We start from the raw sequence: 16,271 nt of genomic DNA on the forward strand, positions 1-16,271 counted from the left end.
TCAAAGTCAACCAGGTTGACTTTTTGGTCAAACATTTAATCAGGAATTGACTTTTTGAGTACAAGAATGCAAATGCTTGAAGAAATATTCAGTGGATTTAATAAGTTGAAGATTGATTCGGAATTGGGTCAGAAACTGATTAATCGGGAAATTCATCTGGAACTGGAAAAATCAGGGAAAAGTTGACTTTTTGGTCAAAGTCAAGGTCAATTGTCAAATATTGGCTCGTGGTGGAAAATCAGTCGAGAAAAGTCAGAGAAATAAATAAAATCGAGAGCTTGACAAAATTTCCAAAAATAAGAAAAATTCCAACACTTAGAAAAATTTGAAGCCTTTGGAATTGGATGATCAGTCAGCTTTACCACAAGTTTACACGTGTATAAAAGCATTTTTTGGCAAAATTTCCAACATCAAAGTTGTTCCTCTCATGGAACAGAACAACTTTGTAGTTGGACACTTTTCCATTTGAAGCTTGGTTGAAGGGTTATAAAGGTTCAAAGTCAGGGTTTTCCATTTTAACCCAAGTCAAGTTGCAAGGCAAATTCTGGGCAAGCAGGCAGCATTTTGACAAACACATGGTGTGCCATTTTCAAAGGCCATTGTAGGGAATGTCAAGAATCCTGAAAATTCAAACTCTATATTAATGTGCTCTCCTCCATACCCTCTATTCAAAAAGTCAAGAATCATTAAATTTGGCTGAGTTGTTGGAAGGATACGAGACTCAAAAGTCATGCCCTAGCAAAGATACAGTGTGACAAGGATATGGGCGTGAACTTAAGTCACGCGCAAGGAATTTCCTCAAGCACACGGTGTGCTATCTTTGGAGCCAGTTCTTGAATAATACAAAAGTTCATTTGAATCAACCATGAGACATGTTCACTGATCGGTCACCATTTCTAGTAAGTTTCCACACCTTTTTCCGATCAAAAGTTGTAATCTTGGTAATACAATGTGGCATTGTTTTAAGTTTTTATATAAGTTCCTTAGTTTTTCGGTTGTTTGAGCTTTTACATTATTAGTGTGTTTAAGCTTCATAAAAATGCCATTTTATGCGTTGGTTGTTAGTATGTTGTTGGCCAGGTTAATCCCGAGAAAGATGGCGCTCCGAGGCGAGAAAAAGGAGCTGAAAGAGCTAAAGAAGAGGCCAACACGGGCACCCGTGTGCACCCACACGGCCGTGTCAAAAGCTGCCTGGAAAGTGGATTCTGGAGAGCAAAACAGAGGTTTTACACGGGCACCCGTGTTCCTGCACACGGCCCGTGTGGAAAAGTGCCCAGAAAGTGAATTTTGAGGTGAGGGCCAGATGGACAACACGGGCACCCGTGTTCCTGCACACGGCCCGTGTTGTTGAGCGCGGGCAGATGTTCTAATTTTGATATTTTGGAAACCTTGGGCCTCATTAAGGGTATTTCGGTCATTCCGGATACTGAGTGAGTGAAGCAACACTACTAAAACCTAACAGGAATAGAAGAGAGGGATCTTGGATCATCGAGCAGAGAGAATTACAGAGAAAGAAGAGTCAAGGGTTTTGGAAGAAGATCTTCCAGAGCACTGGCGATTGGAGATCATATCAACCACTAATTTCTTGTAATGACTTCAATTACTCTTGTTGTTTTCTTTATCATTATGAGTAGCTAAACAACACTATGCTAGGGGTGATGTCCCTGAATCTTTTTATGTGATGAATTGTCACAACCGTTGTTGATGAATTTGATGTTTAATTATAAATTGAGTTTTTGATTCATTGTTCTTAATGCTTTATTATATTGGAAAGTATCTTATCGTTCTATGGTTAGGGTTTGGCGTGACAAACCTCCCTAATGCTTGTGAATCAAAACACTTCCGGCAAATCGCTTAGGAATAAGGATTGCACTTTAGTGATCATTCATTCTAGACTCTAATGCATAAAAGACCTAATACTAAATTCAGTTATTGAGGAATTGAGATTGTCTAATTAGTGTTAAGGGGTTCTTCACTAAGGAATTAGGGAGAACTATTTATAGAATTGATACACAGTTATAATTAAATCATCTCATGAACACGGTGGTTTCAAGGAGTTACATAGGATTCATACATCTACCTTAGCATATCTGCTCATATTTGCACCAAGCTATCTTTTATTTAGTGTTTTATTTATTTCTAGTAATTCTAATTAATCAAACAAACCAAAACAACCCCCATGATATTTTTGTTCAATTGAATCATTGTGAAACTTGTAGTTTACACGCAGTCCGCGAGTTCGATACTGGGTATTTACCCTTCTTTACTACTACATCGAGGAAATAGTACACTTGCTATAATTTTCCGATCAAGTTTTTGGCGCCGTTGCCGGGGACTGCCAAACTATAAGCCGAACTCTAAGTCAATTGAAATTTTGTTGCTCTGCGACCAAAATTTTATTTTTATCTGTTATTTTAATTTCGTTGCAGTCTTGTATCTGTTCTAACTGTTGTCTAACTGTTTATGCGAGGTCAGACCTCAGCTAAATTTTCCTTTGACACAGAACCAGAAAGAGCTCTGCACGAGAGACGCCGCAAGGCAAGACTTGAAAGACTGGCAGCACCAAGTGCAAGTCTTAGTGTTCCACATCAGGAAAGCGACGACGAAGTGTCTGTGCACTCGGAGCACAGCGACTCGGACTTTGACAGGGAGATAGTTCAGGAACCAGTTAACATGGCTGGAAATCAACCCCCTGCAGAAAGATTGTTAGGGGACTATGGAGGGGCAAATGCTCACCCCAACCGGATGACTATTGTTAATCAACCTGTGAATGTGGCACATTTTCAATTGCATCCATCCACCATTCGCCAGTTAGAGAGCAAGCCGTTCTCCGGAAGAATTAACGAGGATGCAAATAAGCATCTTCAGAGATTTCTCACTACGACAACTTCATTGAAGATCGAAGGTCATTCAGAGGAGGCTAAGAGACTTGTTATGTTCCCGTTTACACTTACTGATGACGCAGAGGAGTGGTTTTACTCACTTCCGGCTGCAAGTATCACGACATGGCAAGAGATGGAAACGGCATTCCTCAATGAATATTTTCCTGCGTCGGTGTTTATCCGAAAAAGATATGACATTGTCAATTTCAAACAAAAAGAGGGGGAATCATTGGGGGATGCATACAAGAGGTTCAAAAGGTGTTTGACTGCATGTCCTACTCATAACATGGACGCTACCGAGCAAATGCAGAATTTTGTGAATGGGTTGCGACTCAAGACAAAGCAGCTTATTGATACCGCTGCTGGTGGTTCAACAAATTTTGCTACAGCCACAGTTATGAAAAGGATCATAGAGGCAATTGCTGCTAACGAGCATCTTGAGTTGTATGATCGAACCATGAACCAACCGGAGGGTAAAATTGATTTGAAATTGCCAGAGCAGGTTGTTAAGATGGAGGATCAGATTGCTGCAGAGGTAGAGAGAAGGTTAAAAAAAATGAATATTGGAACTCAGACAGTAGCACAGGTAGAACCAGTTAAAGCGGTTCTTTGTGAAATATGTGGTGGACCGCACTTTGCTATGCATTGTGTAGCAACTCAAGAACAGGTTGAGCAAATTCATATGTTGAGGCAAAACAATCCTTATGCCAACACATATAATCCGGGGTGGAAAAATCATCCGAATTTCTCATGGAAAGACCAGCAAGGAAACGTCCAGAAGCAGGTTCAAGGACAACAACCATATCAGCCTCAGACTCAACAATACCAACCACAGGGACAACAATATCGTCCGCAACAACAACCATACCAGCAACCTCAACAACAATACCAACCACAGGGTCCAAGAAAGGCGGATTGGGAAATTGCCATTGAAAAGATGGCCGCTCAGAGCTCCCAATTCCAAGAAGAGACACGTAGCAATTTAAGGAACACCGGAGCCTCAATTAAGAACCTTGAAGTACAAATGAGTCAAATTGCTCAACACCTTGCAATTCCGCAAGCACCAGGAGCCCTCCCAAGCGCAACTGTTACTAATCCTAAAGACAATCAAAAAATCAATGCCGTCACCACACGGAGAGGGAAACCACGTAAAGTGGTGGAAAAGGATTCGGAGAGTGAGGATCAATTGCTTGAGGTGGAGCTGGACATAAGAGAGAATGAGCAAGTGGAAGAAGAAGTGGTAACACCAGCACCAGTTACGAAAGAAAAAGTATTAACACCAACACCAGAAGTCAAGCTGCCTTACCCTCAAAGAAACAAGAAAAAGGGGCAGCAAGAAAAGAATTTTGAGAAGTTCTTGGAACTATTCAAAAAGCTGGAGCTGAACATTCCGTTGTTAGAAGCACTTGAGCAAATGCCCACCTATGCCAAATTCATGAAGGACATCATCGCTAAAAAGCGAACCATTGCAGACCACCCCATTATTCTAACAGAAACTTGTAGTGCTATTTTGCAGGGCATGAAGATACCAGTGAAGAAGAAGGATAGAGGAGCAGTTACTATCCCTTGCACTATTGGAGATAGATCTTTCAAGAGAGCTCTAATTGATCTGGGGGCAAGTATCAGTCTCATGCCTCTATCCATCTACAAAAAGTTGGGAATTGGTGCAATCCAAGACACTCGGATGACTCTCCAATTTGCAGATCATTCGGTCAAGCGACCTTACGGAGTCGTCCAAGACGTCCTTGTGAAAGTGGATAAGTTTGTGTTTCCGGTAGATTTTGTAATTCTTGAAATGCCAGAAGACGAAGAGATGCCAATAATTTTGGGACGACCATTCTTGGAAACGGGGAGAGTCATGATAGATATGGATGGTGGCACTCTGACTTTGAAGGTTTATGATGAAGAGTTAAAAATCAATGTTCATAATACCATGAAGCATAAAGAGGATATTGGCACTAGTAGCAATATACAAGTGCTCCAACAAGTGGAAGAAAGTGATCATGTGGAGAGTGTATTGCAATTACCTCTCGAAAAAGTTTTGAGCATGTCAATTTTCGGAGAAAATGAAGAAGCCGATGATAATGACTTGGAGGTAGTATCAATGTTGGAAACTCAACCTATCTTTAAAGGTTCTCGAACACATAGGTGGGAAGATTTAAGGCAACCAATAGCGTTGGGTTGCAATGAAGAAAAGCCAAAAAGTTCAGAATTGAAACAGCTTCCGGAGAATCTTAAATATGTTTTCCTCGATTCTGAAGAAAAATGTCCCGCCATCATTAGCTCGAGCTTGAAAAATATACAAGAAGTCAAGTTAATTGAAGTTCTGAAAAAGTTCAAGGGGGCTATGGGTTGGAAGATTGAAGACCTCAAGGGAATAAGTCCTACGATGTGCATGCACAAAATTCTCATGGAAGAAGATCACAAACCGGTGGTGCAGCCTCAAAGGAGATTGAACCCAGTTATGAAGGAGGTAGTGAGAAAGGAAGTTGTGAAGCTGTTAGATGCAGGTCTTATTTACCCGATATCAGACAGTTCATGGGTGAGCCCTGTTCATGTGGTACCTAAAAAAGGAGGTACAACAGTGATAGCTAATGAAAAAAATGAGTTGATTCCTACCAGAACGGTCACTGGGTGGCGAGTATGCATAGACTACAGAAGACTAAATCTGGCCACAAGAAAAGATCATTTTCCATTGCCATTCATTGACCAAATGTTAGAAAGATTGGCCGGGCATGACTACTATTGTTTTCTGGATGGGTACTCTGGATACAACCAAATTGCGGTTGCACCGGAGGATCAAGAGAAGACAGCCTTTACTTGCCCATACGGTATCTTCGCTTATAGAAGGATGCCGTTCGGGTTGTGTAATGCCCCAGCGACTTTCCAAAGATGCATGACTTCTATTTTTGCTGATATGCTTGAAAAGCATATGGAAGTCTTCATGGATGACTTCTCGGTTTTTGGTTCCTCCTTTGATAATTGTTTGGCTAACCTTTCACTTGTTTTGCAGCGATGTCAAGAAAGTAATCTGATCCTAAACTGGGAGAAGTGCCATTTCATGGTACGAGAAGGCATTGTTCTTGGTCATAAGATCTCCCACAGGGGAATAGAAGTTGATCAAGCTAAGGTGGAGGTTATCTCAAAATTACCACCACCTGTGAATGAGAAAGGTATTCGAAGTTTCCTTGGCCATGCGGGATTCTACCGCAGGTTCATAAGGGATTTTTCTAAGATAGCCAAACCACTCACCACTTTGTTGGTTAAAGACAGGACTTTTGTATTCGATAAAGAGTGTGCCGATGCATTTGAGACACTAAAAAATAAACTAGTGTCGGCACCCATTGTGATTGCCCCTGATTGGTCTCTACCCTTTGAGATCATGTGCGATGCTAGCGACATTGCAGTGGGGGCTGTACTTGGACAGCGAAGAGAAAAATTGCTTCATGTTATTTATTATGCCAGTCACGTTTTGAACCCTGCACAGATCAATTATGCAACCACCGAGAAGGAGTTGCTAGCTGTTGTGTATGCCTTTGATAAATTCAGGCAATATCTGTTGGGTTCAAAAGTGATTGTTTATACTGACCATGCTGCTTTAAAATATCTCTTTGCCAAGCAGGATTCAAAACCCAGACTTCTGAGGTGGATTCTACTTCTCCAAGAGTTCGATGTAGAGATTCGCGACAAGAAAGGGTGTGAAAACACTGTTGCAGATCACCTTTCACGAATGTCACCCATTGAGGAGACAGAAGAGCGGCGTCCAATAAAGGATGAGTTTGCTGATGAACACATCCTAGCTGTTATTGGAGTGCCTTGGTTTGCTGATTACGCAAACTACCTTGTTGGCGGTATAATACCCGACGATTTTGATTCTAACCGCAAGAAAAAGTTTGTTCATGATTGCAGGTTCTATCTATGGGATGACCCTTACCTATACAAGAGAGGAGTAGATGGGCTGATAAGACGATGTGTGCCTGAGGAGGAGCAGAAGGATGTGTTGAGAGCATGTCATGACTCGGAATATGGAGGGCATTTTAGTGGGGATCGTACTGCCTCCAAAGTGTTGCAGTCAGGATTGTACTGGCCATCATTGTTCAAAGATTCCCAGGAAATGGTAAAAAAATGTGATAAGTGTCAGCGTACTGGGAACATTTCAAAAAGAAATCAAATGCCCCAAAATTTCATGTTAGAGGTAGAGCTATTCGATGTTTGGGGAATTGACTTCATGGGTCCGTTTCCACCATCATTCGGGAAGAATTACATCTTAGTTGCAGTGGACTATGTCTCAAAATGGGTGGAGGCGGTAGCTTTACCAACTAATGATGCAAAGGTGGTAGTAAAGTTCTTGAGGGAGAACATATTTGCTAGGTTTGGAGTACCAAGAGCACTTATTAGTGATGAAGGAACGCACTTCCTAAATCACCTCATGGAGAAACTCCTGCAGAAATACAATGTGAAGCATCGGATAGCCACCCCTTATCACCCTCAAACAAGTGGTCAGGTAGAGGTGTCTAATAGACAACTCAAACAAATTCTCGAGAAGACGGTGAGTTCATCGAGAAAGGATTGGGCAACAAAGCTAGATGATGCGTTATGGGCTTACCGAACGGCGTTCAAAACACCCATCGGGATGTCACCATACCAACTTGTTTATGGAAAAGCATGTCACTTGCCTTTAGAGCTTGAACACAAGGCATTTTGGGCAACTAAATTCTTGAACATGGACTTGTCTCTAGCAGGAAATTCTAGAATCTTACAGTTGCATGAATTAGAAGAGTTCCGGAATCGTGCGTATGAAAATGCCAAGGTTTACAAGGAACAAACTAAGAAGTGGCACGATAGGAGGATTCAGCAAAAAGAGTTTTGGGAAGGACAGCTGGTCCTTCTGTACAATTCCCGTTTGAAGCTTTTTCCGGGAAAATTGAGATCCAAATGGTCGGGACCATTTGTGGTTCATAAGGTGTTCCCTTACGGTGCAGTTGAAATAAAAAATCAAGCTAATGGAGACACCTTTAAAGTTAATGGGCAGAGATTAAAGCCATATTTCCAAGGTCAACCAGTTGGACAGGTTGATGTCATTCGTCTTGCTTAGTAGGACGATTGACCGTCGAGCCATGCGACGTTAAACGCAGCGCTCCGTGGGAGGCAACCCACGTTTGTTTCCGTTAACTTTCATTTTCTTTGTTTTATTTCGTTTCCTTTGTAGGTGGTAGAGTTTGGACCGGTAGGCGCTCTCCGCACCGAGCAAACACGACAGGGTGTTGAGTTGTTTCGGCAAGGGGCAGTGATAGATGATGTCCAGGAGATGATGCGCCGCCTTATGATGCATTATCCTCAGGATCCCCCTCCTCCACCACCATTTCAGTAAGCGGGTAGGCCCTGTCACACTGGAATTTAAACATTGCGGACAATGTTTCGTTCAAGTGTGGGGGAGGGTCTTACTTCTTATTTTATTTTGCTTTATTGTCTTATTTTTATTTTAGTTGCTTTATTGTTTTCTACTTTCTGTTTTTGAATTTTGACCAGTTCTTTGTCTTTCTGTTTTGTTTTTATTTCGAGTTTCAATGCTGCCATGGTGTTACCAGGTTCGATACAAGTCGGAAAAGGTGCAAACGAATAGAAAGTGGTTGAACAACACAACTCACACTTAATCTCTACAGGCACCACAGAAGTTGACACAACCAAGAAAAGAAGGTAGGACGCAAGGAAGCACACTGAACCAAGAGAGAGTATGGTGAACTTTTGATGAAAGGAAATGGCAAAACACTTAGAGTACGTTGAAGCATGCAAGCTTAACCGACCCGGTGAGACATCAGAGCCAAATGCATAACATCCATATGAGAGTCAAGTTCAGGTATGGCACTATTCACTTTGATTTTGCGTATTTTCTCATAACACAAGCACACTATGAAAGCGCACACTGAGGCAAGTTTTTTTTGTTTTAACCCCGAGCCTTTTTAACCATCCCGTTTGCATGTTATCCATTGTTAACCCCCTTTGAGCCGTAATTTTTATTTTTGTTCATCGTGTTATTTTCCCACCACTTGCCTTCTCATTGTTTGTATCATTGCTCGGCATTCATAATAGATCACTCGAAAGACATAAAAAGATCTAAGTGTGGGGTTGTAAACCATTGAAGAGTGGAACAAGAAAAGAGTACAAGAAAAGAAAAAATTTTTGAATATAGATCTTATGAAAACAAAAAGAAAAAAAAAAAAGAGAAGAGAAAAAGAATAATGCATGTACCCTTGTCCATTTTTAGCTAAAGAAGGTTTAAACCCCATTCTTAAGATACAGATCAAAATGAGTGAAGAAGTGAAACCTATGTGATGCCGAGCACTTAAAACCAATCGTTATCCCATTCCTTGTTAACCCACCAAACCTAAGCCACGTTTCAACCCGAAGACCTCATAAAGTGTGTGTGATCCTTGTGTGTAGTGATTTGAGAATTTATTCAAAGTTAAAAGTAATATGCATGCCTTGATACTATGAGTGTAAACACCTTAACCCGGAGAGATTTTGTGAGAATGTGAAAAGCTTGCAGGTGATAGACGTGCTCGAAGGTGGGAATGCCATGGATAGTCGGAAGAAGGGAACCTTACACTTGATTGCTAAGTGTAGGAACCTTGCGAAAAACCTGGTTGTGTTGTGGAGAAAAGAATCTTGTCGGTGACCTTTTGTTTTGACTCGATACATCACTTGAGGACAAGCAATGAGATAAGTGTGGGGTTGTGATCGGTCACCATTTCTAGTAAGTTTCCACACCTTTTTCCGATCAAAAGTTGTAATCTTGGTAATACAATGTGGCATTGTTTTAAGTTTTTATATAAGTTCCTTAGTTTTTCGGTTGTTTGAGCTTTTACATTATTAGTGTGTTTAAGCTTCATAAAAATGCCATTTTATGCGTTGGTTGTTAGTATGTTGTTGGCCAGGTTAATCCCGAGAAAGATGGCGCTCCGAGGCGAGAAAAAGGAGCTGAAAGAGCTAAAGAAGAGGCCAACACGGGCACCCGTGTGCACCCACACGGCCGTGTCAAAAGCTGCCTGGAAAGTGGATTCTGGAGAGCAAAACAGAGGTTTTACACGGGCACCCGTGTTCCTGCACACGGCCCGTGTGGAAAAGTGCCCAGAAAGTGAATTTTGAGGTGAGGGCCAGATGGACAACACGGGCACCCGTGTTCCTGCACACGGCCCGTGTTTTTGAGCGCGGGCAGATGTTCTAATTTTGATATTTTGGAAACCTTGGGCCTCATTAAGGGTATTTCGGTCATTCCGGATACTGAGTGAGTGAAGCAACACTACTAAAACCTAACAGGAATAGAAGAGAGGGATCTTGGATCATCGAGCAGAGAGAATTACAGAGAAAGAAGAGTCAAGGGTTTTGGAAGAAGATCTTCCAGAGCACTGGCGATTGGAGATCATATCAACCACTAATTTCTTGTAATGACTTCAATTACTCTTGTTGTTTTCTTTATCATTATGAGTAGCTAAACAACACTATGCTAGGGGTGATGTCCCTGAATCTTTTTATGTGATGAATTGTCACAACCGTTGTTGATGAATTTGATGTTTAATTATAAATTGAGTTTTTGATTCATTGTTCTTAATGCTTTATTATATTGGAAAGTATCTTATCGTTCTATGGTTAGGGTTTGGCGTGACAAACCTCCCTAATGCTTGTGAATCAAAACACTTCCGGCAAATCGCTTAGGAATAAGGATTGCACTTTAGTGATCATTCATTCTAGACTCTAATGCATAAAAGACCTAATACTAAATTCAGTTATTGAGGAATTGAGATTGTCTAATTAGTGTTAAGGGGTTCTTCACTAAGGAATTAGGGAGAACTATTTATAGAATTGATACACAGTTATAATTAAATCATCTCATGAACACGGTGGTTTCAAGGAGTTACATAGGATTCATACATCTACCTTAGCATATCTGCTCATATTTGCACCAAGCTATCTTTTATTTAGTGTTTTATTTATTTCTAGTAATTCTAATTAATCAAACAAACCAAAACAACCCCCATGATATTTTTGTTCAATTGAATCATTGTGAAACTTGTAGTTTACACGCAGTCCGCGAGTTCGATACTGGGTATTTACCCTTCTTTACTACTACATCGAGGAAATAGTACACTTGCTATAATTTTCCGATCATTCACTCTCCTCCACGCCGTCTTTCCAACAAGCCTAGATTCGTAAGTTTTGGATACATGTTGAGCAAATTGTGAAGCCTCAAAGTAGTGCTCTCGCAGAGTACGTTTGGACCAAGACATGGGCCACGATCCGAGGCATGCGCGCATGTGCATGGGGCAGAAATTTTCTTCATGTTCCAAACCACTTTTGAAGGGGTTGTGACCCTCATCTTGCAATTGTTTCAACATGAAACCTCCTTAGCTCCATCCCTTCTTTAAGAGGATACCAAAATCGAGGACATTGATGACCCATGGCAAGAGGTGTGTATGTGCAAAGTGGGTATCCTGAACATGTTAGTTGCCATGGGCATTTCGCTCAATCATAAGGCTTCGGTTAAAGCACTTGTAGTAAAGGGTACAACCATTCATACCAACACTTGCTCCTTAAGCATGAGATAAAGCCAAGCTACAGCACCCTCTCCATAACATTTCCATGAACCACACCACTGCCATATATATAAACTCTAGCTCTCACCATTTTAAGTCTCACGTCTCCATTTTTCCAGATTCATACACTCTCAGATTTTTCTCATTTCTTCCATAGCTCTCTTTCTCTCCTCACTCTCTTCCTCCCTCGTGCTCTCTCATCTCTATCTAACCACCATAACCGCTTTCTCTCTCCATCGCCAACCACCCTAACAAACTCTTAACAAATCTCCAATCACCATAACAAACTCTTCCTTCATCATCAATCATCATCACCACGGTTCTGAACCACCACCATCATCAACCTTCATTTTCATCTTCATCTTCATCATCCTCACTCACCACTAGAACCAACCACAACAACCTCCATAATCGTTTTTTCAGAAAAGCTCAAAACCGAATCTTCACCACCTCCATAACCGTCGCTACAACCGCCACCTTCATCACATCTTCATCTCATCATCTCCCTCACGAGCAGCACCATAACAACACAACAATCTTCAATCACCTTCGTTGATCTTCAAAGCTGAGCAACCTATCTCATCTCTTCATCATATGCAATGGACTTGACTGAAGCTCGTGTTTGTTTCGCAAACTCTTGCCTATCATTATTGCCTATCATCATCACCGTGTCCAAGGAACCAAGAGAAATCCATAGCATCTCATAAGAATTTTCTGCTTCTTCAAGATTCAAACTTCAAACGAGTAAGTCTTCCCAAACTTCTCAGCATGTGTAGATTGATAGATGAAGCATATATTGATAGGTGTAATGCAAATCTGTATATGAAACTTTGGTTCTTGTGATTGGCTTCAGTTTACATGTCATGGTGTGTGTATGCTCGTTTGAACTACATATTTGAGTCTTACATAACATAGGAAAGACGCTGATGCAAGAATCTCTAATTTTCATGAAAGTTTTGCAAAATAGAGTTTAATTGTTGTTCTCGATTAGGACATTAGAAGGAGAATTAATAAAATCCAAGGGAAGATTCGGACTCAGTGTGGAATTTCGAGTCAGGTAGTGGTAGTCCGGTTCATTTTTGGGCGGTGTAGAATTTCACCGGTGGTGATGTTGGCCGGAGAAGACGACCGGAGCCCTAGCTCCGGCGTCTGGCCCTTTTGGCGTTTTCAATCATTTGCCCTGCGTGGCACTCTCCCATTCGTCCTCTTTCCCACTCTCTTTATGTTTTGTCTTTTATTAAATGATTGGTAGATGACGTAGCGAATTCTGATTGGCCCTTAGTTTTTTGTCTTGTAGCAACTTAAATTCTCATGTACCAATTGATATTAGGTTCACATGGTACGTTGCATGCCATTTAATTACAAAAACCATAGTCTAAGTATATTACATGTTGACTGTAAGAGTAAATGGACATAAAATTGGTCATAGTGATGCAGGCTGGGCCACGTGAGTGGTTGGGCCCAGCGTTGTTCTTTATCCGCACCTCCCAGTTGTAGGCCCAATGCTCCAATAAAGAGATTTCAGTTCATTTGCCTTTTGCTAATTCACCCCCCATGCTGGTAATGGAAATATAAAAATAACTTTTTTTTCTTCTTTTATTCTTTTTGCATTAATTGATTTTGGCTTGGATAAAAAATGATAAAAATATGTTTTAACCAATTAGATTTTGTGAAGTAAATAATCTTTTTTGTTTAGTTTTTTTAATTGTTGTTTTTGCTTTTTTCTCTTAATTGTTGATTGGTTGATAATAATAAAAATACATAGTTTTTTTAGTTTTTTATTTTTAAAAATAGTTTCAACATGATAAAAATACAAAATTGCTTGTGAATATTTTCATGTTTAGTTTAGATTTTAATTCTTGCTTTTTGTGAATATTTTCTATATTTTGCAAATGTCTAAAGTACCCTTAGTGGTTAAAATTGACTTTAGTCAACTTAAACAACTTTCTTCTTAGTTAATTCCCTTTATATTTTAGTTTAGGTCTTAAATAGGATTTAGAATAACAATTAGGTTTAGAAATTAGGCTAGTCCCCCTTTTTTCATTCCTTTTTCTTTTCAACATTAAAACGCCTAATAAATACTCAAAATAAAATCCCTTTAAAAAATACCAAGAAAATACCAAAAACATTAATAAAAAAGTGAAAATCATTAAAAAGGGAATGTAAGCTTGAATCTCCCTTGCTTTAGGGAATCATTCGAGTGCTTGGATCTCCCTTGCTTTAGGGAACTATTCGGGCGTAAGTTCCCAAATGCTAAAAGACACAAACCAAAGAGTAACTCGAGTTTCCCTTGCCTTAGGGATTTCCTCGAAACACTCAAACTCTCTCACTTCTCTCCTTTCTTAAGGGCATTGTTATCTCCGCTCTATTGCATCCTAGGCTGTCCCCTTATGCAAGAGCGCGAGCGTTAACTCCGCCCAACTAAAAAACACAAAAACAAACAAAAACATGTGAGCCGAGCTACGGTAACTCTGATTCCTGAAAAGGATACGTAGGCAGCGGGGTAGGGCCCGTGCGAGTACAATTCTTTATTTTCCCTACATTTTGCATTCATTTCGCATTTAGATTTTAGACATAGTATACACCCTTTAGAGAGAAACAAACATAGGTGGATACCATCGAGTACGATGGGCGCGAGGGGTGCTAGTACCTTCCCCTCGCGTAACCGACTCCCGTACCTTGATTCTCTGGTCGCAAGACCCTGTTCCTTCCTTTGCTAGGTTTTCTGATATTCCTTTCCCTTATGGGATAAATATATTGGTGGCGATTCTGTTTCTTTTTCGCGGTAGCGACAGCTGGCGACTCTGCTGGGGACGTTGATAGACCTGTGCTGGTCCATTCCTAGCGAGTCGATCCCAGCCTTTGTTTGTTTCTTTTATTGGGTGTTTCTTTGTTTGTTTTTATGTTTACATTTTGTATATATGTTTGCATGTCATGTCTATTTCATGTTTGCATATCATGTTTACTTTCCGCATGCATCTGGACTATATTATGGGTCCCCGTGGGGGCCACATATTTTTCTGCTCTATTTTGCAGGTGGGGGGGGTTTGTGAGGTAAAAGGACCACTACCCAGGCCAGTGACACATAGGATTAGCGTGGATGCTCATGTTGACTCCTGTAGCGCTTGCTATGATCGAGCTTGACATGAGGTACCACAACTAGGCGAGGTTCTTTCATGGAACACTGTGTCTGGCACGCTTGTTGCCTCAAACACTTTGTACCCCATGGGAACTGTAGACCCTGGTGACCATTAGGGACCACCTGTCCGTGTCTAGAATACATACCCGTGAGATTGGGGTGGGACAGGATACTAGCCTTCATCATACCCGGATTTCTATATTGCAATCTGAAGCCGGAATTTTGAACCTGCATCATTCAGAAAGATCAGTATAATTTAGATATCCAGATTGCGAGGCGTTTAGTCTCACCACTTGGCATTGCATAACATCATTACTTCATCCACTTCATTTGTGGGGGACCCTAAAGTCTGATTCTAAAAAAAAAAGGGTAGAAAAACAGAAAAGATGGAAAAGAAAAAAGAAAAGATACTCTATGCAAAAAAAAAAGAATAAAAAATGAAACAAAAGTTGATGAAAAGGATTTAGGATTCTCCATAAATGAAACATGCATTCATAATATCATGCATTTCATGGTTCTATCAGAAGCCTATGGGGGCCCTTTCCATTCAAATTCTGACTTCAACAACAAAATATGACTTCTCACCGCTATGCGCTCGAAAGTTGGTATTGGAATAACTCTGTGAGGTTTTTGACTGAGATGAGAACAGAGATGGGGACTAACTTGAATCAGTGTATGGAGGCTATTCAAGCCCTTGCTTTTAGACACGAAGAGTTGAGACAGTTTCGTCAAAGGCCAAATGCAAATGTTAATTTCACCTCAGGAAAGTTCTCATGAATTAAAGTGTTTGGAGTATTGTTAAGACTCCTATCCTTATTAAGGAGATTGCGCATCATGAGAACAATTTGGAATTTGAAGCCTTCAGGTTCCTGATTATTGAATCCGATAAAAGGTTCCACCTCTTGGAGGAAAGTTTGAAGGCCATAAAAGGTCGCGACTCCTTCGAGTTAGACATTGTCTGTTTGTGCCTAGTGCCTGATATCAAGAACTGCATAGGTCATTTATGCTCACTTCGGATGGTTTGGACGCGCAAGTAAAAGTGATAATCATCTCTTGTACATATGTGGAAGTTGCTTGGGGCTCCCGATCGAGGGATAAGCAAGACATTGTCTATCTTGAGCAATGCCCCATTTGCATTGCTCGAATCCCTAAAGCACTACAAATTTTTGTGCAACTTTGTCAGAATCTTTTGCCATGTGATAATAAAGAGTATTTTGCAGAGGCATTTCTCATTCTCAGGCTGTTGCTTCATATCGTGTGTCATCTCTTCTCGGAATTTTCTTCTCAATGGCTTTTGCTCGTCAATAGAGAAGGAGAGATTATGAGAAATAAATTGATGTAATTCTAATGCCTTGTGCCCAATTACTTCCCTGCTGGTTAGAAGCTCAGTTGGTTAAGATTTGTGTTGTGGGTCTTCCTCACCACATATAGCTCTCTTGAGTTCGATGATAATGCAATATTCTTTCAGTCATGATGGTGATTACTGTTCTAGCATCTATATTTGGGGCTCCCGACCGAGGGATAAGCAAGACATTGTCTATCTTGAGTATTGCATCATTTGCATTGCTCGAATCCCTAAAGTAAGGTAAAAATGCACCACTCTTGTACGCCTTTGTTGGAATATTCTTCTGGGAAGTAATATAAAGTGTGTGGAAGGAA

General features: G+C 40.6%; 1 pseudogene; it reads left to right on the forward strand.

The window, feature by feature from the left end:
• The first annotated feature begins 4,677 nt into the window (after positions 1-4,677).
• LOC131643140 (uncharacterized) lies at positions 4,678-8,505 on the forward strand (annotated as a pseudogene).
• Positions 8,506-16,271: the final 7,766 nt, after the last annotated feature.

Source organism: Vicia villosa, unplaced genomic scaffold (genome assembly GCF_029867415.1).
Source record: "Vicia villosa cultivar HV-30 ecotype Madison, WI unplaced genomic scaffold, Vvil1.0 scaffold7, whole genome shotgun sequence".
NCBI lineage: Eukaryota > Viridiplantae > Streptophyta > Magnoliopsida > Fabales > Fabaceae > Vicia > Vicia villosa.